Raw genomic sequence first — 27,084 nt, forward strand, 5'->3', positions numbered from 1 at the left:
CCAACCAGTGGTTCTCCACAGGGGGCAATTCTGTACCCCAGGGGGACATCTTACAATGTCTGAAGATATTTTTGGTTGTCACAACAGAGGAAGGGGTTATACTACTGGAATTTAACGGGTAGACGCCAGGGATGCTGCTAAATATCCTACAAGGCACAGGACAGTACAAAGACTTCTCCAGCCCAAAATGTCAATAGCAGCGAGACTGAGAAAGCCTGTTCCAAAGCAACCGAACATTCTGACGAGTTAGAAATTCTACAGTTCTCACACTGGTCGTTTCAGATAGGCTATATATAAAAACTCTACTATAACCATAAAACATTTCCTGTGACTGCACGCATATTATTAGTTGAAAGAATACATATACATGCCGAACATTAAAATTTGCAGTACATGTACCTATTTCTAAAAATATTAGAATAAGTCAGACTATACATGTCCAAAAGGGCTTCCAAGAAACCAAGTTTTAATATTTGCTGAGATGAAACACTATTTCAAACTGGGTTAATTCCCAAACATATAAAATGGAAGCTTAGAAGAGTAAGAAGAACCAGAACTTCGTTTCACTCACAGATATTCCCAATTCCTGGTGAGGACAAAGGGGAAAATTTCCCAGCCTGTCACCTTGGATAGTAGGACATCTTTCATTCAGCCAAATATAAAGGTACTTCAAAACTTACATTACCTGCATTCAAAATGAGACTCGCTGAGGGCCTACCATGTCGCTGGCACTATGATCTTACATAATACAGCAGAACAGAGTTCCAGAAGACCCTGCAACAGGTCTTTCCTACCCTACCATAATCAATGGTATAAACATCAGACGAAAACTGTGGGGAAAAGAAACCTAAAAAGAATATTCTGAGCATCGGATACCCCAGATGATGAAACCTGCAGTTTTCACATGATTGGCCTACAAATTGCACCTACAGAATGGGTAAGGAAGCCTGGAACACTTGAAATATATACTTTGTTTTATTCATCTCAATTAATAAGTTATAACCAGCTAATTATATAAACAAAACATATCTGACAGTTGATTTGCACTAGTAGTCTACTTAGAGACTGAACAAACATGCCAATGTCAAACTCAAGTGACAGGATATGATTTAAAAACGTACTTAGAAAGATTCCACCAGAATCACTCCATTCCAACTGGATAACATTTCCATGATGTGGCATATGGGCTTATATTCTAATTACAGTCTGATTTCTTCCCCTGAATCTCCAGTGCTATAAAGAAACTACACAAATCAAACTCACCCACAATCATCCCAGGTGGCAAGCACCTGGGTGGTTGGCAGGTTGACTGGTATTCCTATCCCAAAGCACCAGGGGGTTCAGGAGTCCAGGTAGGATCTGTGGCAGAGGCAGGGTTCCAACCGAGAGCTCTCTACCCAGCCCTGGAGACCTGTGCACAAGCCGTATTATTAGGAAGCTTTGCTGAATGACACGCTTTTCCAAAGGTACGGCTAACACACATTCCAGATTCAAGATGCCCATTAACTCAGTGTAGAGCCCAACATACCTCCACTACAAAAAGAAGACAACTGGGGAAGGCAGCCTCAGACAAAGGCAGAAAAACAAAGACAAACTTTTTAATATCCATCCATGGCTGTGGCTTTATGAAGCAAAGTAATTTGGGGGCCTTCCTTTCTTCCTCCAATAAAGGAAGAAAAGAAAGCCCAAAAATGAACAGGAAGGTTCAGAAATATTAGTGCGCAACCTGAAATTTAAGTCCCACCTCCATTTTTCTAGACTTAAATCAGCCTTCAAATAAAAATTCATAATTAAATTTCAAAACATAAACACTTCTATTTTTCTCTCTCTCAGCAGTAAAATATATTCTGTTCCAAACAGGAAAGCTTGCTCAATTTCCTGTCAAAAGCAATCCAGAGAAGGCCACCTACACTGTAAAAGCAGCAAGAAAAAAAAAAAAAAAAAATGCTGAAGAAAAGCCTGTATGTGTGGGAGTGTTCTAAGTGAAATGTAACTACCACTCTGGATTTTAAAAGCTTTTTTTCCTCGATCATTCTGAGAAATATAAAAATTAATGTAACTGCTAAAGAGAAGTTTGTCCTCTAACCTATCTAAGGAAAACAAGCCCTATGATGGATTTTAGTTCCATGAAAGAGAGGAGGGGGGTGGGCAATTCAAGGTCTTACCCCGTGATTTTCTGTACTAAAAGGAAAGGGTAGATTCTACCAAATAGATAACTTACACTTAACGTTCACAGAAAGAGAAGGCTGCTCTGGCAATTAACCCTAACCCCATAACACCCTACTACCATTTCAAACCATGCAAATTTTTAGACTAGGGACAGCTTGGTCCTAATACGCTTAACCTAAACCTTTAGGAGCTAACCATTCATACATACAGTAATGAGACGACTAGACTGTGGACTAGTATAGCATTGAATTCGCCACTCTATCAATTTCCCCTTACCCCGCTTATACTTTCTGAAAACTCTAAATTCTAAGACAGCAATCAACCAGCCCAATACTTTTTACTAAAAGCCTGCTGAAACATGCTCAGTACTAACGCAGAGGCAGTACGGTAAAAGAAAAAAAAAGGGAAAGAAAGCTTAAATAGCTCACCAGAAAACTGAGGAGAAAAGAATAGCACAAAGTAAGCTGAAACTAAATACAATATTATCATTGAATTGAAATACAGTAAAGTGTCAGATTTCTGTAAATCATACTTTCCCTCGAAAGAAGTTTGTCACAGAAACAAAATATAGTTGAAGGGAAATAAATAATGAGCAGGGAAAAGAATATAGTAAGGAAATGATGGTGAATATTTTAAAACCAGAATATCAAAAGACAAATCAAGATATAACAGGAAGCCACACAGGAAGGGCAGCTGCCAGACAAGACAGCACGGGAAAGCAAACCTCTTAAACCTTTCAAATGATTGGTTTGATAAGCTAATGATTTTGAAAAAATCAACTAACAGGAGGGGTCTTTTTTGTTTTCTTTAATAATCTCAAGGAAAAAAAAAAAAAAAAAGAGTTGCAAGACTAGAACAAATAATTTCCCTGAACCACTTGAGAGTAAGTAGCTAACATCACGGCCTATCACCCCTACAGAGTTTGGTGAGTCATTTCTATAAACAAGGGCATTCTCTTCCAAAACTGCAATAACTATGACCATCAACATCCAGAAATTAACACGGACATAGTATGGTCATCTAATGGTCCCAACAGTGTCCAGGTTTGACTTTCTCCAATGATCCCGATAGTGTCCATTTTAGTAAAAGGATCCAATCCAGGATCTCACACTGGCACTGACCTTTCACAGCTCATTAGTCTGTTTCAAACTAGAACTCCTCAGACTGTCCTTGACTTTCATGAACTTGACAATTTTGAAGATTTCAGACCAGTTTTTTTGTTTGTTTGTTTTTGCGGTACGCGGGCCTCTCACCATTGTGGCCTCTCCCATTGCGGAGCACAGGCTCCAGACGCGCAGGCTCAGCGGCCATGGCTCACGGGCCCAGCCGCTCCGCGGCACGTGGGATCTTCCCGTGCCGGGGCACGAACCCGTGTCCCCTGCATCGGAAGGTGGACTCTAAACCATTGCGCCACCAGGGGAGCCCAGGCCAGTTTTATATTGAATAGAATGTTCCTTACTTTGGGTTTGTTGATACTTAATTGTTGATTAGATTCAAGTTATGACTTTTCAGCAGGAATACCACAGAAAAGTTCCTTCCTCTCGTTGCACCCTATCAGGTAGTATTCTATTTTGATTTTTTTCCCTGACTGGTAGTGTGAACTTATATCACTTGATTAGGGTGGTATCTGCCAGATCTCCCCACTGTAAAGCGACTCTTTTCTTCTTTGTAATTAATAAGTATTTTGCAAGGTGATACTTTCAGACTATATAAATATCCTATTTCTCAACCAACTTTCACCCAATACTTTATGTCCACTGATATTTTTTTTAAAGTAATTTTTTAGTCCGATAATTTCAACCATTTTAGTGGGGGAAAATGGTATTTAGAAACCAAGATCCAGGTGTGCGTATTGCAACTGGATTATCACTATTCCTAGGTCATCTAGGTGAACAGAAGCACACACATATATGCACACACTGACTTCTTCATTTCTTTCTGATCTATCCACGTACACTGAAAACTTTGAGTTCATAGTTAGCCTGAATTCCAGCCCAATACTGCAAGATTCATTCTAGTTTTTCCCTTTCCCTTCCTATAAGAGTGGTGTATCTAGTTCCCATTAACCTCTACTTCCTTACTGGATTCATCCCCACCCCCATGTCACGCAATGCTGTCCTTACCTCTGACCCAGTATCAGAAACAGCCTGCTCTAAAAGATTAGTAACAGGGAAGCCTAGATAGACAAAAACGTCTTAGGTAAAAACCACTCTACACCAAACACCACAGAAAACACTGCAACCCCACATCCATGACTATCAGCAAAGGCCAAGTGGAGAACCAAGAGTTCTACACTCCCTGGCAGTGATGAAGCACTCTTATTAGAGACTACATATAACGGGATGCCATTGTTACGAGGCCCAGATAGGTAAAGCTAAAAACACACAGTAGTCCCTTCCTATTCTCAAAGGACATGTTCCGAGCCCCCCAGTGGATGCCTGAAGCCACAGATAATGTTGACTCCTATAACAGGTACATCTCGGAGATGCTGCAGGTTCAGTTCCAGACCACTGCAGTAAAGCAAATATCACAATAGAGCAAGTCACACAAACTTTGGTTTCCCACTGCGTATAAAAGTCATGTTTACACTATACTGTAGTCTACTAAGTGTACAACAGCGTTTTGTCTAAAAAAACAAGATACATACCTTAATTTAAAAACATCGCTAGAGAATGCTAATCATCATCTAAGCCTTCAGGGGATCATAATCTTTTTGCTGGTGGAGGGCTTGAAATATTTTGAGGATTACCAAAATGTGACACAGAGACACGAAGTGAGCAAATGCCTGACACGGGGTTGCCACAAACCTTCAATCTGTAAAACACACAGTATCTGCGAAGCACAATAAAGCGAAGTGTAATAAAATGAGGTATGCCTATACATACCATGTTTTTTCCTATGCATACATTACCTATCATGCATGCACACATGGTAAAGTTTAATTTATAAATTAGGCACAGTAAGCGATTAACAATAATAAACAGAACAATTAGAACAATACACTGTAATAAAAGTTATATGAATGCAGTCTCTTTCAAAATACCTTATTGTACAAATTTAATGCCTTTTCTGTTTTAACTAAGCACTTACCACACACTGTGGCCATAACTTTTGCGGTCTGATATGTGGCAGCAAACTAGCACAAATTTCTTTTTCCTTCTTCACAATTTCATGGGTAGAAGATTCATTCTTACCTTACCAACAGCATGTGATTTTTTTTTCTTTCCTTATTACATAAGAACTTTCACCTTTTCACTTAAAGGAAGCACTTTGCGGCTTCTCTTTGGCACAGGTGAATTGCCAGCATCACTGTGCTTGTGCTTTGGGGCCATTATTAAGTAAAATAAGGATCCCTTTAACACAAGCAGTGCGATTCCACAACAGTCAATCTGATAAACTGAGCCGGCTACAAAGTGACTAACCAGCAGGGATACACTGGACAAAGGGATGGTTCACATCAGGGGAGGGATGGCCTGGGATGGCGTGACATTTCATCACATTACTCAAAACAGCGCACGATTTAAAACTTATGAATTGGTTATTTCTGGAATTTTCCATTTAATATTTTCAGCCCACAGCTGATCACAGGTAACTGAAACCACAAAAAGAGAAACCTCGGATAAGGGGGGACTACCCCTCGGATAAGGGGGACTGCCGTATTGTCTACAGATACACTCATTTTAAAAAGCAAGGGAGTGCTGAACATAAAATTCAGGACAGCTCTCCCCTCCAGAGGGAGGCAGGAGGGTGGGATCCTGGAGGAACACACAGCAAGTTCAAGTCCTGACCCTGTTCCAGTTCTTAGTGAGAACCTACACGTGCCGAGCACCAGTTCCTTGACAGACACAACAGTGCTTCACCAAACCACAGTCTAGCACGGTCTCAATTCTACATTTGCGATTTGAGGCTTAAAGAGGTTAAGCATGCTGCCTGTGGTCACGCAACTAATATACAAGAGCTCAGATGCAAACCCAGGTCTGACTCAAATCCTCTTTCTACTGTGCCCTCTGCTATTCCTCCAACAGAGGAAGGAAGATGGGCAGGAGAAGTGAAGTTACGATTCTGAGGGTAAGACTCCTTCTGTGCCCCTGAACCATTTCCAGAATGGTTTTCAGGGTATGGGAGAGTCTAGGCCAAAACCAGGGGGTAAAAAGCTTTCTGAAGGCAGGGACACCGTCCTTTAGGGATAGTTTCTATCACATTCCATAGGCTACAAATTCTAGTTCAATTCAGTCACTAATAAGATCTCTCTTTAGAGGACCCTGGTAAAATCCTAATTGTTTCTTGGTTTTGTTTTGAAATCAGGGGACAAGGGAGAGAAGACCAGCAACCCATTCATGAAACTCCAACCACAGCCTAAATATGGTGCATCTGTACATGACTTAGTGCACGGCTTGAAACATGAAATCAGTGACACAATGTCGGGCCCTTTTGAAGAATTTATACAATGAGATAGGAAGGCAGAACAAGGATACTACTCCAAAGGAAAGACTGGGACGTCCCGGGAAGCTTAGATACCACTCAACTCCCTGAGGGGGTTTAAACTGCTAAAATCCCAAAAGATGGATCTCAGTAAAAAGAAAACAAAAGGAAAAAAAAAAGCAAAAAGATAGTATATTTATCTTCTCAAAGACTCAGAAATAAACACATTCTAACCGCATTTCTGGTAAAAAAAAATCTCCAGAGTCTACTGAAGTGATTAATAACAACTCACACCACCTGGTAAAGTCTCATGATCCGCACTAATGATTTAGTGATCTCAGTTCATGCTTTCTAAATTAATCTTTAAAATGGAGTAAGTTTTTCCATTGTTGATTTCCAGGGAGCAGAGTATAAATTGAACCAGAAATAATTGTAAGCCTAGCCTCCCTCCCAAACCCTCCCCCGCAAATTCACGAAGCTCTATCTTCCCTCTCTATCAATCTTCTCTTTCTGAAGAGGAAAAATCTAGACCTAGGCGAGAGACTAAAGAAAATGCTACAGAACAAATGAAATAAAAGGACGTGCAAGATGGTGTAAAGATAAATCAAAACTCACTCAAGCTTGATATTGTAGCCTAAAATCGTCTACAATATATAAAGGTTAAGAAACGTAAAATCATCCTGTAAATATAATAAGCACACAAAAAGCACACACACAAAAATAAATCGCACTAAATAAAAAAGGGAAGGCATTTAAAAGAACTCTTCGGGGCCAAGCCTTTTTTTTTTTTTTTTTAAGCTTTTTAGTTACTTTCTTTATGAAAAGCAATCAGGTGCTGCTGAAATCAGCATCAGGCATTACAGAGACAAGAAGTTATCCTGAGGAATTTCTCAGTGAGGATGACAAACTGAATAAATTAGTCCATAGGCACTTGTTTCTTTCATCCTACTGCATTAAGTTTACGTGATCACAAGATGAGCAGTAATTATCCTTGAGAATTAAGGGAGAATAGCCCAGCTTTAAAGGAAATCTAAAAACTGAAACATACATAAGAAAAAATGTATTTCTTTACCGTCAAAAAAAGAGAAAACCTGGAAACACATTAAAGTGTTTCATCGTAAATTCCCAGATAATGAACTTTGGGTAAAAATCAATATGGCTATTTGAAAAATAAATCCTCCCAAGCTAATCTAATTTATTGTTATTGAGACAACCCACTCATCAAGGGACTGCAGGAGCTGCATTTCTCAACATTAATGGACTTGACAATTCGTGAAGACACAGGAAAAATGTTCTTCCCAGAAAAGTACATACCAGTGGTTCTTTGATCCCAAGTTGTACAAACTACTTCTTATTCTTCCTTTCCCTGTAATTCTAAGCATAAAAGTTCTACACAGAGAGAGAGAGTCAAGCAAATAAACTGACTGGAAAAAGGCTAAAGTGGTGATGACAAGAGAAAAAAGTCCTCTTACAGGCTTATTATCATCGTAAGGTTTCTCCATCTCTATTCATTTGCTCAAACCAAAAACCTGGGATTCATTCTCCATTCCTTTCTTTCACAGCCCGTATCCATGCTGTTGAGACCTATAACTTCCACCTCCTGAAGACCACCTTGAATTCCTCACGCCTCCCCACCTCCACAGTCACCACACTGGTCTCATCCACTGTTATCTCTCAACTAGACAGCTGACCCACATTCCTCACTCATCTTTCTACCCCTGATCAATTTTCAGAGTGGTCACACTGACTTTTTTTTTTTTTTTTTTTGCGATACGCGGGCCTCTCACTGTTGTGGCCTCTCCCGTTGCGGAGCACAGGCTCCGGACGCACAGGCTCAGCGGCCATGGCTCACAGGCCCAGCAGCTCCGCGGCATGTGGGATCCTACCGGACCGGGGCACGAACCCGCATCCCCTGGCATCGGCAGGCGGACTCTCAACCACTGCGCCACCAGGGAAGCCCCACACTGACTTTTTAAAAGGCTAAAGTATATGTTATCCCCCTGCTGAAAATCCCCCAATGCCCTTCATGTACTGAGATGCCAAGAATGTGAAGGATGTACGATTTTACCCTAACTTCACACTAACAAGTTAGCTGCCACAGTTGTATGGATGCTGGCAGAAGACATGAGACTCCTGGGTCAAAGACAAAGGACTTCATACTCATAGCAACAGCAACAACCAGAGTATCAGCACTTTTGGTGCCAGTCCCTTCAGTCCCAATTCCCATGAGGTAACACAAAGAAGGCCAGATGACACCTGCACAGCAGTGGGTTGTGTAACAGGAGAGGAACCCTGAGCTTAATGAACCCAAGTCTTCTACAATGGGCAGTAAGCCCGTCTGACCTTTTCCCCAGGAGACACTGTCTTTATTCCACTAGACGATAGTGTACCTGATCTCTGCTCTGGAGGGAGACACTCTATCTTCCAAGGCTGCTGACCATACAAATCATCCTTGAAAAGGCAGTCCACAACAAAGGTAGACAGTGCAGAAACTTAAGACACATGGAAAAACTCTCTTTCAACACTAGAATGAAAGTCAAATTTCTCAACATGGTCTACAAGGCCCTAAAAAATTGATCCCTTCCTCTTCAATTTCATGTGGAACCCCCTGTCTCCCCAGCTTACTATGCTCTAGCTCCAATGGGCATCTTTGGTGTCCTCTTAAATAAGCCAAGCTCTTTGCTGCCTCAGGGCATTTGCCGGTACTGGTCCTTTTATCTGAAATGCTCTTTCCCTGGCTTAGATGTCACTTCCTCAGGAAGACCTTCCTTCATCAATCTATCCATTTACAACCCCACACTCACTGTTCACTTACTTTTTTTTTTTTTAATAACTTTAAAGGCTTTTTTTTTTTTTTTTTTTTTTTTGGTTGCACATTGGGTCTTTGTTGCTGCGCATGGGCTTTCTCTAGATGCGGCGAGCAAGTGCTACTCTTCGTTGCGGTATGCGGGCTTCTCATTGCAGTGACTTCTCTTGCTGTGGAGCACGGGCTCTAGGTGGGCGGGCTTCAGTAGCTGTGGCACACGGGCTTCAGTAGTTGTGGCTTGCGGGCTCTAGAGCGCAGGCTCAGTAGTTGTGGTGCACGGGCTTAGCTGCTCCATGGCGTGTGGGATCTTCCTGGACTAGGGCTCGAACCCATGTCCCCTGCGTTGGCAGACAGATTCTTAATCACTGCGCCACCAGGGAAGCCCTCATTTCCTTTTTATCACTTTGATCACTCATTCACTCAGTCAATAACCATGTACTGAGCACCTACTATGTGCTAATCATTATTATTGTTTATTTACTGACAGTCTTCCTTTTGAGAGTAGAAACCTTGTCTTTACATTCAGCCACAAAGGCCTAGAACTTAAAATCATGCCCTCAATAAAATTCTGCTGAATAAATGAACAACTATTACAACATGAAGTACTGAAATATTTCCAGGTCAATATGGGAAAACGGCAGAGCACTGCACCAAAGGATGGAATAAGAAGCTAAAGTCCTAAAAACCCTGGACTTGGTAATACGTGAGCAATTCTACTAAGCTCCCTGTAAAATGAAGAAAATCCCTCTCCTGCCTAACTCACAAGATTATGTGAGGATCAAATAGTGGAATCTATTTGGAAGCCCTTGCAATGCTAAATGTAATTTAAACAAGTAACAAATTGATAGGTAACAGTCATGAGATAGTTATTCATTCAACAAGAATATACTAGGCCCCTACTATGAGGCTGACCTTATTATGGGAATTTATAATAAAAATGTATAACTTAAAATGAAATTAGAAAACGTTTTGTTCTTTAATAAACTTGAAGGGGAGTCATATTTCCCCCTTGAATACCCTATGGACATAGCTTAAAAACTTTCAGATAAAAGGTGAGTCACCTTTATCTGCCCCTGATCCCAGAATATCAAGTTTTTTTGGTTACTTAAGTGATATATATATTTTTTTTCTTTTTCAGATTATTTTCCCTCATAGGTTATTGTAAAATATTAAGTATAATTCCCTGGGCTATACAGTAGGTCCTTGCTGGTTATCTATTTTATATGTAATAGTGTGTATATGTTAATCCCAACCTCCAACTTTATCCCTCCCCTCTTTCCCCTTTGGTAACCATAAGTTTGTTTTCTATGTCTGTGGGTCTGTTTCTGTTTTGTATGTAAGTTCATTTGTATTATTTTTTTTCAGATTCCACATATAAGTGATATCATATGATATCTGTCTTTCTCTGTCTGACTTACTTCACTCAGTATGACAATCCCTAGGTCTATCCAAGTTGCTGCAAATGGGCGTGATTTCATTCTTTTTTATGGCTGAGTAATATTCCATTGTATATATGTACCACATCTTTACCCATTCATCTGTTGATAGACATGTAGGTTGCTTCCATGTCTTGGCTATTGTAAACAGTGCTGCAATGAGCTTAAGTGATTTTTAAGCAAGCCATTCAAATGCCAATTTAGAAAAATTTTAGACTATATTTACATCCCTGAATGCCAATCTCCAAAAAGGAATTTTTAGCCTTCTGACAAAGTTAGGAATTTATTAATTTTGTCTCCTTTAACTGACTTCATGTGAAACCAAACACAGTCTCTTCACTGCAACATGGTGTGGGTGTGGGTGTGGGTGTGGGTGTGGGTGTGTGTGTAAAATGAAGGGAAAGTAAGCTTCATCTTAGATTAAAAAGAGCAGTTCAGAGTCATCGCACCAGGTGGCCAACAGGAGAAAATGCTGACGTGTGAGGAGAGGACGGGCAACTTGACTGAAAACAGGGACAGTCAAGGCAGACACACCCCACAGCTGGCGTGAGTTCACCAATAAACTCATCTTCTATGACCTCACGATAAAATTACTTGAAATTAATTAAAAAGGGTATTGCTGGGGCTTCCCTGGTGGCGCAGTGGTTGAGAGTCCGCCTGCCGAGGCGGGGGACACGGGTTCGTGCCCTGGTCCAGGAAGATCCCACATGCCGCGGAGCGGCTGGGCCCGTGAGCCATGGCTGCTGAGCCTGCGCGTCCGGAGCCTGTGCTCCGCAACGGGAGAGGCCACAACAGTGAGAGGCCCGCATATCGCAAAAAAAAAGAAAAGAGGTAAAGTGGAATGTGAGAACCATATGACTAAGATTCCTTTTAGATAACACTTTTCAAATTCAATATGCCTATACATAAATAACTAACAACAGGTACATAGTGCTGGTAAACAGGAGGAATAACACCAATAGGTGCTAATTCATGTTAGCACGAAGTTAAAAGTTAAAATCAAGAAGAAAATGAGAGACTTCCCTCATGGTGCAGTGGTTAGGAATCCGCCCGCCAATGCAGGGAACACGGGTTCGAGCACTGGTCCGGGAAGATCCCACGTGCTGCAGAGCAACTAAGCCCGTGAGCCACAACTACTAAGCCTGCACTCTAGAGCCCAGACGCCACAACTACTGAGCCCACGCGCTGCAACTATTAAAGTCTGCTTGCCTAGAGCCTGTGCTCTGCAACAAGAGAAGCCACCACAATGAGAAGCCTGCGCACCACAACGAAGAGTAGCCCCCGCTCACCACAACTAGAGAAAGCCTGCGCGTAGCAACGAAGACCTAACGCAGCCAAAATAAATAAATAAATAAAATTTTTTAAAAAAAGAAGAAGAAAGTATGAAAATGGGGGAGAGAAGTACATGGGAAGGCTCTTTGGAGCTAAGAAAGACATCCAGGTTAAGAGGGATAGAGACAGATGATCCACAACGTACATGTGAGAAACATTAAAATAGAGACACATGCGTCTATACATACAGACACACACACACACACACACACACACACAATTATATTCAGTAGCTTTTCATTACACATGTGAAGGTCTCTCAAAAAATGCCTCCATACATATTATGTATTTTAAAGATGGCTACCTATTCCAAATCTGGGAGGAAGGGGACAGGAGCAGTTACCAAACTATTCACACAGGCCTCATTAACCACACTTTTACAATAGTAAATACAAATACAATATAGGCATCTAGAAACTTCTTCCTTGATACTGCTTTAAATAGCCAGTGTCTAATCTTGTCTTTTCATTAAGCAATCTCCCTTATAAATAATAATGATAGTTACTATCTGAGTACCTACAATACACCAGGCACATTATATTCTCTATCTCATGTAATCAATATAACAATCCAGGGAGCTGGGTGTTATTATCCCCGCTGTACAAAGGAGTACACATAGGAATCAGTGAAGTTTTAAATCTTACCCAAGATAAAGTCCCTTGGCCAAGGTCAAACTACAAACTGAGTAATCAGACAAGCAAGAATCCAAACCCAAGTCTGTTTGATACAAAGCCTGTGTTTCTACTACGTATTATACAACCTCCACCTTACAGTATATAAGATAGGATAATTGTAATTTAGGAATTATTTATACATTACTAGTTTATTGTTCATAATATTACATAAAAATGCACATTATAAACTATAACCTATGTTAAAATATGTATTTTATAAATATCTTTTTGGAAAAATACATGGCAAAAATATTTATGATATTTATGAGTGACAGGATCGCTAGTGAATCTTCTCAATTTCTATTTTTCTAGTTTTTCCTTAATTATGATATTTAACTTACAAAAAGTAGAGCACACACCAAAAAACTACCTTTTAGTACAGACCTTCTTCCCCCTGTTCTCTGGAACCTATCAAAACTAAATTTAGATTATAAAACACGATACAAGTTTAACAGACGCTCAGAGTTGAACAAAAGGTGAACAACAATGAAAAATATGGCACAGCATTAAAATCACAGAGAAACTTGGTAGCACTAAGGAAAAATAAATAGCCTTTTGGTTTTTGTATTATACTTAACCAAAGGGAAAAAAAAAAAGTAAGTAAAATAGAGAGGTAGTCAGAATTCCATAACTTGAAGGAAATGCTTAGAGGAAAATTACCAAAACCAACAAAAGTGAATTCAATTCTAGGAAAACACCCTTGGAAACCACGGTACAAAGTCTTCATGGAAAACAGTCAGTTTTGGTGATTGTCCAGGCATTTTAACAGATTAACAGTTAATTTGAAAAATCTACTTAGTGGCTCTGGAACGTTGTTTAAGCCAAACAACTAACTGGAATGTGAATGCCCACATTCAACCAAGTTTACTTTTCAAAATATGTACATTTCTCATCTTGTTCAATGACCCTATGTCAGGTTCACACAACCTCTTCAGAAGCACTGTTACCATAACCTGAAAATGGGAGGTGCATAAACTTCATTTCCCTACAGGAAACCACCCTTCAACTACTCACTATGTAATTTGTCTTCAAAGCCATCAAATAAAATGCATTCCAATAGAAAAAAACACCATGGGATCAGGAGGGAGAAAAGCAGAGCTTCAACTTTTTCCAAAATGTTTTACGATCTAAAACAAATATGGCAAAATGTTAAGACCTGGTGAGGCTGGAAGGTATTACATATAAGTCCCTACCTTTTCCAGTCCACCTGAAATATTTTTCAGTTAAAAAAATAATAATGTTTGTGTAGGTCAATACAACTCCCACTCCTCTCAGCACTCCTGTGTTGATAAAAACACACACACACCCTATATCTACATCCCTCCAGCCCAACCTGTGGCATTTTACACCCCTGTGGAAGCCATTTTTGACATGAATACCAAACATTCCCCAATATTTAGTTTGCTCCTTTGCAAAGCATGAGTCCAGAAAAACTGCCATGTGACAGAAAAAATTAAAAATTCTTACAAGGCCCTACTGTAGAGCACAGGGAACTACACTCAGTGTATTGTAATAACCTATATGGGAAAAGAATCTAAAAAAGAATATATATACGTATAACTGAATCACTTTGCTGTACACCTGAAACTAACACAGCATTGTAAATCAACTATACTTCAATAAAAAATCAATTAAAAGTAAACAGGTAAATAAAATTTTAATTCTTTATGTAATGATATCAGAATAGTCATAAAGCACCTGAGAAGTTCTGTGTGTATGTACTGAATCCATTTCTAAAATAAAAAAAAAATAAGTTTACTCCTCAAAACGCACTTTTCCAGAACAGACAGTCCTAATCCCCCACAGGAAAGCACTGGCTCAAGACACCTTACAAATTGTGCCACCTACACCAGAAAAGTCACTCTTGGTATTAAAGTGACAAGAAGATCTCTATTAAGGGCAAACTTGTGACCTGAAAAAAACTAAACAGATCTTTAGAAAGTGAGTTTTTAACTTTCCTCTCAACTTGAAAGAACCAGAATCCACATTTGTATGGAGCTTTTGACTCCATGGGCAAAGGCACTACGTAGAAACTGCTGTCATATTCAGGAAACAGAGGGGGTGCATAATGCAACGAGATAACCAACTGCCACCCTCTTCCCTCCACTAGAATTTAAGAGACACTCAGTTACTAATGAAACAAACTAGAAAAGCAGAAGTTCATAGCTGAGCAGGACTTGAACACACATCAAGGAACTTGTTATGAGCATCAAGGAGTGGTTAGACCTAAAGAACATTTCAAATTGTTTCCTTGTTCTCAAAAACGAGCATTACACTTACCACAGTCTCAGTTAAAACCGGGGTCCATCTGTAACCTCACCCAGCAGCCAAGCAAGTCAGATCTTAATTGAGATGTAATTATTTCCTTTATTAAAACAAGTATTTACTTCAATTCAAACGCTTCTTCCACATCAATTTGCAAAAAGCTGTAATGTTCCAAAGATCACAGTGGCACAGACTTTCCTTTCAAAAAGTTTACACCCTAACTCATGGGGAAGGATATGTAAAAACAGCAATAACACAGACCGAAGTGTTGGTAGGTACAACTTTAAGGATGGCAAAAGAACATAAAGGTCAGAAGGTCAACTCAATGGCAAGAATAACAAATAAGTTTCCAATGGGCAAACAAGAGGCAGAGGAAAAGCAATTAGGGGGAGAAAACAGAATAAGGACAGAAAAGGCTGCCATGCATGTGGTGTTTAAGTAAACAGAAAGTATAAACCATGGAAACACATTTTAAATATCAAACATACAAAGAAACACTTAAACTCTAAAGGCTGCATGGAAATTTTCCCTGAGAGCCACAGGAGATGAATTGGCTTTACTGTCCACTCAGTGGCTGTCTTCTAGCTTTGGCCTCATCCTTCACGTTGCCTACTTCAACATCGTTTCTGGCACCCGTGAACTTGTGTGGGATCAATCATCACATGATTACAGAGATGGCCATGGAATCTCATCATTCTAACTGTGCTAGTTATCAGCACACGGTATGTCATTCAGAGTTACTGCTGTGCTGTGGACATTTACTTTTAAATACAGAGAAGCATTCAGATGAAACTTGGAGGACTTGTAATTCTATCAGACAGCTAAAACATAAATGACTATTTTTTTAACCTATGGTAGTGTTAATGGCTTATGAAGCTTTCTGATGGTGTTCGTTGTACAGGGAGAGGTAGGCTGGCACAGTGAGTGTGTGTGGGGGGGGAGTCCCCCTCCAGTTTTATTGAAATATAGTTGACATATAATATTGTATAAGTTTAAGGTATACAACATAATGATTTGATGTATCTATATATTATGAAATGATTACCACAATAAGTTTAGTTACCAACCATCACCTCGCATAGTTACAAATAAATGAGTACTTATCACAGCAAAAGAGAAGGCTACAATTCTAATGATGAATTTGAAAACTTACTTTTATGTACAAAAATAGTTCCGAATTTTCAAACAGTGCCTAAATTGGAAAATAATAACCTTCAACAAATTAGTCTGAAGGACTGCAATTAAATTTTAGTTATTTAATTCCATTTAGGCCAAAAGCCTTTCAAGAAAAAAAATACTCTATGTGGGACTTTTTCACACCTTGTAAAGCAGAAAACAAACTTTGCTACCTTAGACAGCAGAACTGATTCAACATTCACTTACATGAGATGTTCAGACAAGACAAAACAGTGGCTTATACATTTAAAAGGCCGCCTAGATCAAAGAAAGTTTGAGTACCACACCTGGCAAATAATGCCAACAAAGCACCAATGATGACAAATTGCAAAGAAAGTAGTTTATTCGCTGGAACCAACTGGAAAGGGCAGGAGAAGGACTGAGGGGTTTGTGATGGAAGGCTAGAACCATTCCACAAAGTTTTTAAACACCATGCTACAGAGCTTAAGATTACCCTAGAGGCAGTGAGAAACTACCAAAGGTTTACTGCAGATTGCCATCACCAGAACCAAACGTGCACGTATATATGTGTGCAAACACACACGCATATATATATTTTTTATTTCCCCCCCAAAAAAATTTCAACAGTACTGTGGAAGAGAGCCTGCAAGAGGACAGACACTGAATACAGAAATGCTACTACCAAAGTTGTTGCTATTTTCTAGGTGAGAGATGCCTGGGACCTGAATTAGGAGAGTGGGAAGCGAGAATGGAAGGAATTTAAGAGAGACTTAAGACAGAACACTGACAACACATGCAAAGAAATCAGATGGGGTAACTGAGAAAAATGGAACCAAAATCAACTGAAATCTCTGTCTTGAGGGACCAGAGAGGACACTGGTATTGTTGCCCAAGTAAGAAACTGCACCGCCAGAAAATGAATCCCTACACTTCTCTCAAAATTCTTATTTCTGTCAAGGTGACAACTGATCTCTGACGTTATTAATATTTCTCTCCAACACGGTCTGAAATCATCCATTAACCACACAGAGACTGGTCCAAGAAACAGACTCAGCTCTAAATGGCATTTTGAAATTTGTCAATTGAGTTTACCTTGAAAATCTGTCGGGAAATAGTTTAAATTTATCAAAAAGACACCAGATACCCTACAGAAGAAACATTCCAAAAATAGGACTAACTCAAGATTCTCCATAATGAAAAACATTTGCTCAATGAATTTCATAATAGAATCTAAGGTTGACGCTCTAGTTTATGAGTTTTAGCATTAACTCATTACATCACATTTTAAAATATAGTAAACCTTTTAAAAACATACAATTTAATATACGGTAAATTATTAACAATGCTACTCAAAACAATACAAAGGTATACCTACACAATGTAATTAGGATTAATGCCTAATACAAGAGCCAAAAGACAACTTTTTAGCAAAAAATTACTCCATTTTTATCATACCACCACCTTTTCTGTCCAATTTTGAGGTATAATCAACAAATACAATTGTAAGATATTTAAAGTGTACAATGTGATGATTTGATATATGTATATACACTGTGAAAAGATACTTTCCACTGAGTTAAGTAGTAAAATCCATCACTTCCCATATTTATCTCTCTTTTCTTCCTGAAAGTAGAACTTTTTTAAAAATTCAATTATTGAACTGAAATGTCAATGATACCATACAGTGTTATCAACTACAGTCACCACGTTACACTTTATATCCTCAGACCTTATTCACCTTATAACTGAAAGTTTGTAGCCCATACCACTTTTTTCATATTCAAAATCAGAGTAACTGACCACTCAGACCAAATGTCTTTGTGGAACATGCTAGTTTCTAAAGATTAACAGACTGATCTTGAACTGAGAAAAAAAAACATACAGACCCAAGTCAATAATTCAAAGTACGACCATAAATGAACAAGGGACAATGGTTGGCCGAGGGCATAAAAATTAGGTTAAAAGGGATGGGGCAAAAGAAACAAACACTCATTGAGGGCCTCCTCTAAGTCTGGCACAGGGCTAAGAAGTGCAGACACTCACTCCCACCCCAAACCCACTATATAATGAGTTTTTGGATAATTCGTGTAAGCTTCATTAAGGTAGAGGGGGCTTGGCAACCAGCAGATATCCAGGTTCTCAATCAGCACCTGGCACACAATAAGCACTCCATAAATATTTATTAGGTGCATGGATGAATGTATGGAGGGCTGGTGGATGAATGATTAGATATTTTTAATAACAATGTTGGTCTACCCACAGAGACCCAAAGAGATCCTGGCAGCTTAGGAGAGAGGGAGCAAGAAATGGTCTCCAAGCCGCTCCGCTCCCTTCTCCAAATACAGGAGGCCACAGGAGGCCACAGGAGACTGGGAAAAGCATGGGCTTCCTCATCACACCTGGATGGGAAGCCAAGTTTCAGGCTTACCTTTAGTGTGTCCCTGGACAGATGACTACTCCATGACGGAAATGCATAGACTAATTCCTTAATCTTGAAGTTGTAAAAAAGCTTTAATGAAATAACATATATAGAGTACCTAGCACATTAGTAGTACTTAATAAATATAAATCTCTCCATGTACTGGGACAAGAGAAACACCCCCTAGTGCTGACACAGTCTTGGTCTTAAGGATAAAGTCCAAAGGAGGGGTCTCAGTAAAAGGAATCCTAGTGTAGTCCACGGCAGGACAGCTCTGGAGTCATTGTAAACTCTCAATCTGAAGGTCCAGCTCATCATATCACGTTAGAGGAATTAACAATCATAGCATGAGCCTTCACAGGATTCAAAAAGGGAACAGGGCTCTGACAATGCAAGGAAATATAAAATGAAACAAATAGCATATGCTTTGTGCTTGGCAATTTCACACTTGCCCAAATCAGGCATGCTTCTCTCTGCTGTACTGTCAAAGCTACTTTATTGATAATATCTGAAATATATTTTGTTAATTTGATGAAAGTATGCATCATTAAGGATTCTTTCTGAAAAAAAATTTCCTAAGGGTCCTATCCAGGCCCCACCTCTAAGAAATCAAGACAACTACACATTTGGCTATAATTATGCCCTCATGTGTTTTCTCTTTCCTACTTTTATAGCATCATATCATACAATGCAGTCCAATTATAAAACATGACTAAAACCCCCAAACCTCTTATCCATAACCAAGAAGGTGAAAATAATATTTTAACAAATTCTAATATAAGTTTCCTCTTTTGAGTCAGTAGCAAAATAAATCACACAAATTTTCTTAACTAACTTTCTAGTTATTGCTTATCCATCAGGTGAAGTCAACGGCAGGTTACCTTTCCTCTTAATCAGCCAGCAAGGAATGTACCTTATCTTCAGAAGGTGCCTTGAGCATCTCATTCAACTATAAGCTTCAGGAATATCTAAAATGTTTGGTTTTTTGCAATACGAATCGAGATCATCTAATTCAAACATGAATCTAAATCATTAAACTCAAATACAGAGCTAAATAATTTGCTTTTGGACGAAGGTCGTTTTATTCACTGCTGATTTGAGATGAGCATTTTACAAAGGATGTATATAGCTGGAGAACAGATTTGGATAAAGAGGGACCATCACACCACGGACAGTTTCTCAAGTAAAAGTTCTTCCTTATAAACAAAAATCTGGGTATCCATCTTAAAGTTCAGAGAGTGTATTAATGGAACAAGAGATCAACAACGTAATATGCTAAGAACTTAAACCAATTTACAATGTCTCCACCTACAAAATAAAAGTCCCTTACAGAGGGTTCCAGTTAATGAATCAACATTTAGAAATGAATATGATGTAATTTGGTGAACAGAGGAACTGAAACTATATAGGGTAGCAGGAGAGGTACACCCTATTTTGATTAGAATCAGCCAGAATTTATGAGAAAAAAGGATTAGTGCCCAGCAGAACAACTCCCTGAAGAAATTTAGGATGGTATGCTGGCAGGGAACAAAGAAAACTTGGGTAGCAAGTCTTAAGCTTCTCCTGTGGGAGTGTCCAATCAGTTTCACCCTTGCCAGTCTTGATGCCACACATGTACCAGGAAGCTTTCTGAAGATAATAACACTGCCCTAGAAATCTGCCATCTGGGAACAGTATCCACTTATTATACTATAAAATTCCTGTCTGCTTGGAAATATATTTCTCATTGCATTTAACGACTGATTTTCTAGTAGACAGCAATGTTCAAAAATTTCTGTTTAAGCATATCAGATTTTCCAGAGTCTCATCAACCCTAGATAACCAGACCACTGTTGTTAAACTACAAAGCTCTTTTTAAAGCAAGTCCTGCAAGCGTTAAGTGTGGTCTGATAACATTTTAAAATTAGCTTTTGCAAACTCTGAGCTCTACACCATATTAGAACACAATCTGTGCTTTATCTGCCCACAGTGTACACCTGATTTAATTTGGAACATTTCTTACTACAGATTTCCTTCATCCCCAAATGCTAGTATCTTTCTATAAATACCTATCACTTTTTTACTATGATTACCTTAAAAAAATGGTGATTTTCAATTTTCTCTTGGCCTCATTTCACCCTTTTTCAGTCCTGATTAAGATGAGGTCCTTCTTGAAAATACGAGTGCAACAATTAGATAACTCTGAAGGAGCTTAAAAAGAAGGTCACCCAAAACACAAAGTGGTCTTGTGGAAACTAGGAATGCCTCACCATATAATAATATCCTCTCTATTAGCATCTTTAATAAAGGATTCAAGAAAACCAGACTCTTGCACTTCTCAATGTTTTAATCAACCAATCTAAAGTTCAACTATTTATCTCATGGACAGTAAGTGCCAAAGCCACAATAAGGCATCACTATTGTAAAGCAAATGAGAATCATATTCCTCCATCCAAAAATTACTGGATGCCCAGAATGTGCCATTTATTTCAATCCCTTTTTGGCATTGAAAAGTCAAACAGAAAACACAGTCCTAGTCTTCAAGGACTTTACATTCTAGGAGAGCAAGCTAAACAGCTAAATAAAAAATCTCATATTGCAGAGCACAGGCTCTAGGCACGCGGGCTTCAGTAGTTGTGGCACGTGGGCTTCAGTAGTTGTGGTTCGTGGGCTCAGTAGTTGTGGCGCACGGGCTTAGTTGCTCCGCAGCATGTGGGATCTTCCCAGACCTGGGCTCGAACCCATGTCCCCTGTGTTGGCAGCCGGATTCTTAACCACTGCGTCACCAAAGCCCGCGCGCAGCAACGAAGACCCAACACAGCCAAAAATAAATAAATAAATACATACATAAAATTTCAGTGGTGGTGGTGGTGCAGTGGTTAAGAATCCACCTGCCAATGCAGGGGACACAGGTTTCAGCCCTGGTCTGGGAAGATCCCACATACCGCGAAGCAACTAAGCCCGTGCGCCACAACTACTGAGCCTGCGCTCTAGCCCGCAAGCCACAACTACTGAGCCCACGCGCCACAACGACTGAAGCCCGTGCGCCTAGAGCCCGTGTTGCGCAACAAGAGAAGCCACCGCAATGAGAAGCCCGCGCACCACAACGAAGAGTAGCCCCCGCTCACCTCAACTAGAGAAAGCCCACACACAGCAACTAAGACCCAACGCAGCCAAAAATAAATAAATTAAATATATATTTTTTTAATCTCAGGAATACTGTAACAGAGGTACATGCTATAAAGTAACTAACTCTAGGAAGCAAGAAAAACACTACAGATGCTAACTTTTAAGCTGGTCCTAAAAAAGGATTTATTCAGCAGTAGAGAGGAGTGTTTAAGAAAAAGACAAAGTGTGTTAAGAAAAAGAAAAGGGCAGCAAAGGACAAGAAGTCACGTCACACAAGGAATTTCTACATCACTGGAACAAACAAGGCTCAGGGACAGAGAGTGAGGACAGAGGTCAGAGAGGAAGCAAGATGGTCTTCTGCCATATTAAGGCATTCAGGGTTGCCTTAACCTATGGGCAGCCTATGGGTTCTGAGGAATTCCTGAAGCGCCTGCCTGCAGGAGGCTGTCCTCAGCAGATACTGGCTACTGGGAGTCACAGCTCTCCCTGAGGTCCCCAAGCCCCTGTGGCTTCCTCTTGCCTGGAGACGGGAGTGGGGTCACTGGGTAGGGAGAGGGGTGGACATCAGCTGTACACCACCCTCAGGGTCCTCTTGGTACCCAGCAGATATTGAATGACTTCAGATAATCTTAAAATGAAAAGGAAACCAGCAGAGCAGTCTCACTTCCCATCAACTATCAGAATCCCTTCTACACACCTTGAAAAATGGTTACACACTGGACAACAGCTACGATGTGTGCCCTGTGTCATCATTTCCCCAGAACACTTGCTACAGTTCTCCTAGCCAGGCATCGTTAAAATCCTTTCTAAAATCTTCTCCAGCATGGGTCCCCCTTAGAATGTAGCCCACTTGGCCAGAGCTGGGCACAAAGAGCCCGCACGCCCTCCACCCACAGCAGATAGGGTTTTCGAGTGAACAAGTTATCTCTTGGTTGCACTGACCTTTACAGAAGCACAGGACCTGGATCATATTAAATCTGTGGTCAAAAAAAATACGTGTCCTTATTCATTTGAACTGTTCTCATAAGCACCATTCACCTCTCCTTCAAATTACGTATCACAATTATAAGATAACGTTTATTTTTAGGATTATCTTAGGAATGTCTGCATCTCCCCAGCCCATGAACTAAGGAACGTGAATGCAGGTACAAAACTGGTTTTTGGTGTTTTGCTTTTTATTTCCTTTGTATTACCATTGTATCGTGAGGTCTTAGCATAGTACCTATTCCAAAGGAAGGGTTCACTAAATGTTAGATGAAGAATTAGGTGTAGACAAAATATTACGTGAGGCAAGTTATGGTCAGTGTGATAGGAGTGTTAAATCAACATTCCATGGAAGCCCAGTGGAGATTCTTTCAACTTCCTCTATGAATGAAAGTAATCATGGAGGGAAAAAAGGCATCAAAAGGCATCCAAGCTGATTTCTTAATGGTGTTTCAACTAAATATTGAAAATAAGGAAAATATTTGGGCAAGAAAACAACCAATGAAAACTATGTTTTTAAAGAACAGTTATTTATATGGGAAGTAATAAACAGGACACAAAACAGTATGCGCCCCCCACACACATTCACATACACACACACACACACGCACACACACACAAAAACCTAAAAGGAAATAGTTGAAATGTTAATAGTAGCTACTGCTGGGTTGTGGGATTACTGGTGATCTTTATTTTCTTCTTTACACTTTATTGTAGTTGCCATATTTTCTATAATAAAGATCTTCATCATCTGGGGGGAAATATCTAGATTTCTTAACTCATTCAGATGAAAGCGCTAAAACATTTTAAGTCTTCAGGCTTTATCGCAAAAGGTTTGTGGACTGCTTTTTTTCTATGTCATACTTTATGGGAACATTGTAAAGCAGAAGGAATGCTGGATAAGAAATTTCAGTCCCCAAGAAATATTACAAATAATCCCTCCACAACCCCCTGATTGTTCTAATCTACTTTTTTGAGTCTTAACAATTAGTGTCAAAGGACTTATATTTACAGGTAATACTAAAAACCAGAAGCTAGCATCAGTGACCACACTGGTCCACAGAACATCAATTCCCTTCCACAACCTCAGTTGGGCCCTTCGAACAATGAACTACAATGCATCAACACCACCACACTGCACATCAAACTGAGGGACAGATGGGCTTCTGATAAGAGATCTCAATTAAACGTTCAGAACATAAACAAAAGTCCCTATTTGAATTAACAGATACCTTCGTCTATGGTTAACAAGTTAAGAAGAATGCCACAAAATACTGTTCTTTACTAAATAAAAGAAGGAAAGTACACTAAGTATTCTGAAACATGAGGTGTCTAGCTTATGCCCTGCCATCTCCTGGAATGGGAGACTCTGAAATGGGAGTTTTAAAGTACCCTTCTGTATGTAAGGCTACAAAAAACATAAAACAGTGATGGAAAAAACTACCACTTTAAATAGATGTCAGACCTCCCACAAATAGTACTATCTTGAAAGCAGTCCAAATAGAAGTAAAAGGTTCTCTGAGCAATGGTCATTAATCACGTCTCTTCCTTATTCAAAGAATGGCAAAAGGGAAACATAAATTATGAAGAAGTGCACAGTTTCCAGATGGTTTAAACCCATACATAGCCCACTCAGAAAGACCCCTTGTACAACCCATCTCTTTCTGTGCACTGACAGCCTCTAAGCTCTGGCCTACTTGGCCCTGTTCTTTCCACCTGCCACCACCTACCCACCACCTCGGGGTCCGTTTGCCTCAAGACTTCTTGCAGAGGAGCTAGCCCTATTTCATCCTTTACTGACTATCTCTGTCTCAGAAACAAACCAACCAGCCTTCCTGAATAGTTTGGAGACTCATGAGAAATCACTACTAATAAACAAGTGAGGTGGTAAAAAAATATATATGACACCCCATGATTACTGATTCAAGAAAGCTCTTCAATGAGAAATTAAAATCCTGGCTGAAATGTAGGTAGTACCAGGGAGATGCTGATGTGAAACAGATGGGTCTGGGCAGCTGTAAGGTCCTAAAGCGCCCCAGGGGATTCTGATGTTCATCCAGGACTTGGCGCAGCTGTCCCAGATCCTCAGTCACCTGCCATCCACGCACTCGAGTGTCATCAGGAGCACCTGATGTCACCTTCTGCACGGGGGACTTCCAGGTTCCCCACCCATTCAGGTTCTAAGTCATCCTACTAGGAAAGAAAAGCAGCTACAACTCTGCAGGCCACCAAAGTGCCCCTGGAGTCTGGATGGTGGCACAGAAAGGGTAAGCTTCAGTCACTTTAAAAGTCCACTTATGTGAATTCACAGCATTCCCCAGGCTATGAAAAGAGAAGGGAAAGTATGTGTAGGAGCTACCTACTCTCAAATCCTTAGTGTATAGGGTAGATAATGATATTCATGTGGTTTTGTACAAAATTCCTTGTGAATAATCTCCCAAATATGCAAGATAAATTAGAATTCATTTCTTTGCTCACAGGTTGGGTAAATTAAAATCGAGGCAGTGGATTTTGCTGTGACGAAGACCTGCAAAGACATTTTTTTTTTACTGAATAACTTTGGCATTACTTTTTTCAAATTCATGGTACATTATCCTAAATTGAGTAACAGTGAACAAAATATTTTGCAAATATCTTTTGACTCTGGGAAAAGCTTAATATATTTTAGGCCTGTCTTTTCCTCAAGAAATGCCATTTTCTGCAAACTAGAATTATTTCTCACAAATTCAAACAATGAACACCTTGTATAAAGTATGTACTGTGCACTGATATCTCAGCAACACACTCTGCTCTGCACAGTAGGATTTGGGTCCAAAAGTGATCAGCGTTGGCCTCTCTCCAAAAGGATGCTGAAATGCGAAGTTTTCATAAAATCATACTGATACTCTAGAAATTAACTTCAATTCCTCTTCGGCATTTTAACCATAACAAATTGAATCATACCAAAAGTATCTGCTTTAGGGTTTTATTTCAATGTTACACACAATAAGAACAACCATTTTAACGGCTCGAGCAACAAGAAAGCCGCTAATTCCAATAACTTAAGCACTTGAGGGTTATTATGCTGGTTAAGTCTCTTTTCCTACGTGTAATAGATAAGACACTTCTCCATGCACTACAACAGCAAATCATGACCCATTCCTACTACAGAATAATGTCTGTACAGGTAAAATGGTTATATACTAAGGGATCATTTCAAACATATGTACACACACCTTGTCATAAACACTCCTGTGACTCACCAAATTTTGATGTGCCTCTGTAATTCAGAAGGTCCTGACATCCAGAAAAGCCACACACACAACCTTCTCAGCTTTGTACCCACCCGTCTTTGATTACTGAATTAAAAGCAAACTCTAAGTGTGGCCTTTAATAACTAATTTTTTTATTTTATTGAAGTATAGTTAATCTACAATGTTGTGTTCATTTCTGCTGTACAGCAAAGTGATTCAGTTATATATACATATATTCTTTTCCATTATGGCTTATCCCAGGATTCTGAATATAGTTCCCTGTGCTATACAGTAGGACCTTGTTGTTTATCCATTCAATATACAATAGTTTGCATCTGCTAATCCCAAACTCCCAACCACCACTTTTAAATAGCTCTGTATTAACAACATTTATTCAGTCTATCTTTTAGTATCTATCCATATTGAGAACCAACTAGTGTTCATAGGAGGATGAGCATACCTAAAACAAACCCATGGGAAGGTACACAGTAGTGAGGAGAAAGCACGGAACTAGGACTCAAAAGACCCGAGTATGAATCTTGGTTAAGCCACACGCTCATTCAACCTCACCTCAGGTAGGCCACCTTTAAATTAAAGACAGTAAAACTTGATCTATCTAAACAATGCTGTTGAAGGTACGTATCAATGAGACAACACATTTGCAAATGATTTTTTTAATCTAATAAGGATCATTCAGCTGCTGGTCTAGTAAGAAACTGCTAAGACGCCCCAAAAGAAGTAAAATAGTGTTCCTCCACTGACGCATCTTTGAAGTTTTACCATTTCCTTCCCCCTTCCCTCTCTCTCTTCCTTTCTTCATTTAACTGATGTTACCGTGCTTCTACCATACACCAGGTGTAGTTCAGACCTGCACTGTCTAATACGGCAGGCAGTAGTCACATGTGGTTACTAAGCATTCAAAACAGTTCTAGTTCAAATTAATACGTGCTGTGAGCATGAAACAGACACTAGATTTTGAAGACTCTGTGAACAGAGAATGTAAAACAGCTCAATTTTTTATGTTGATTACATGTTAAGATGATAATATTTTGGATATTCACGTTAAATACATTATTACAATTAATTCTATCTCTATTAG

The sequence above is a fragment of the Phocoena phocoena genome, chromosome 2 (assembly GCF_963924675.1).
Source record: "Phocoena phocoena chromosome 2, mPhoPho1.1, whole genome shotgun sequence".
Taxonomy (NCBI): domain Eukaryota; kingdom Metazoa; phylum Chordata; class Mammalia; order Artiodactyla; family Phocoenidae; genus Phocoena; species Phocoena phocoena.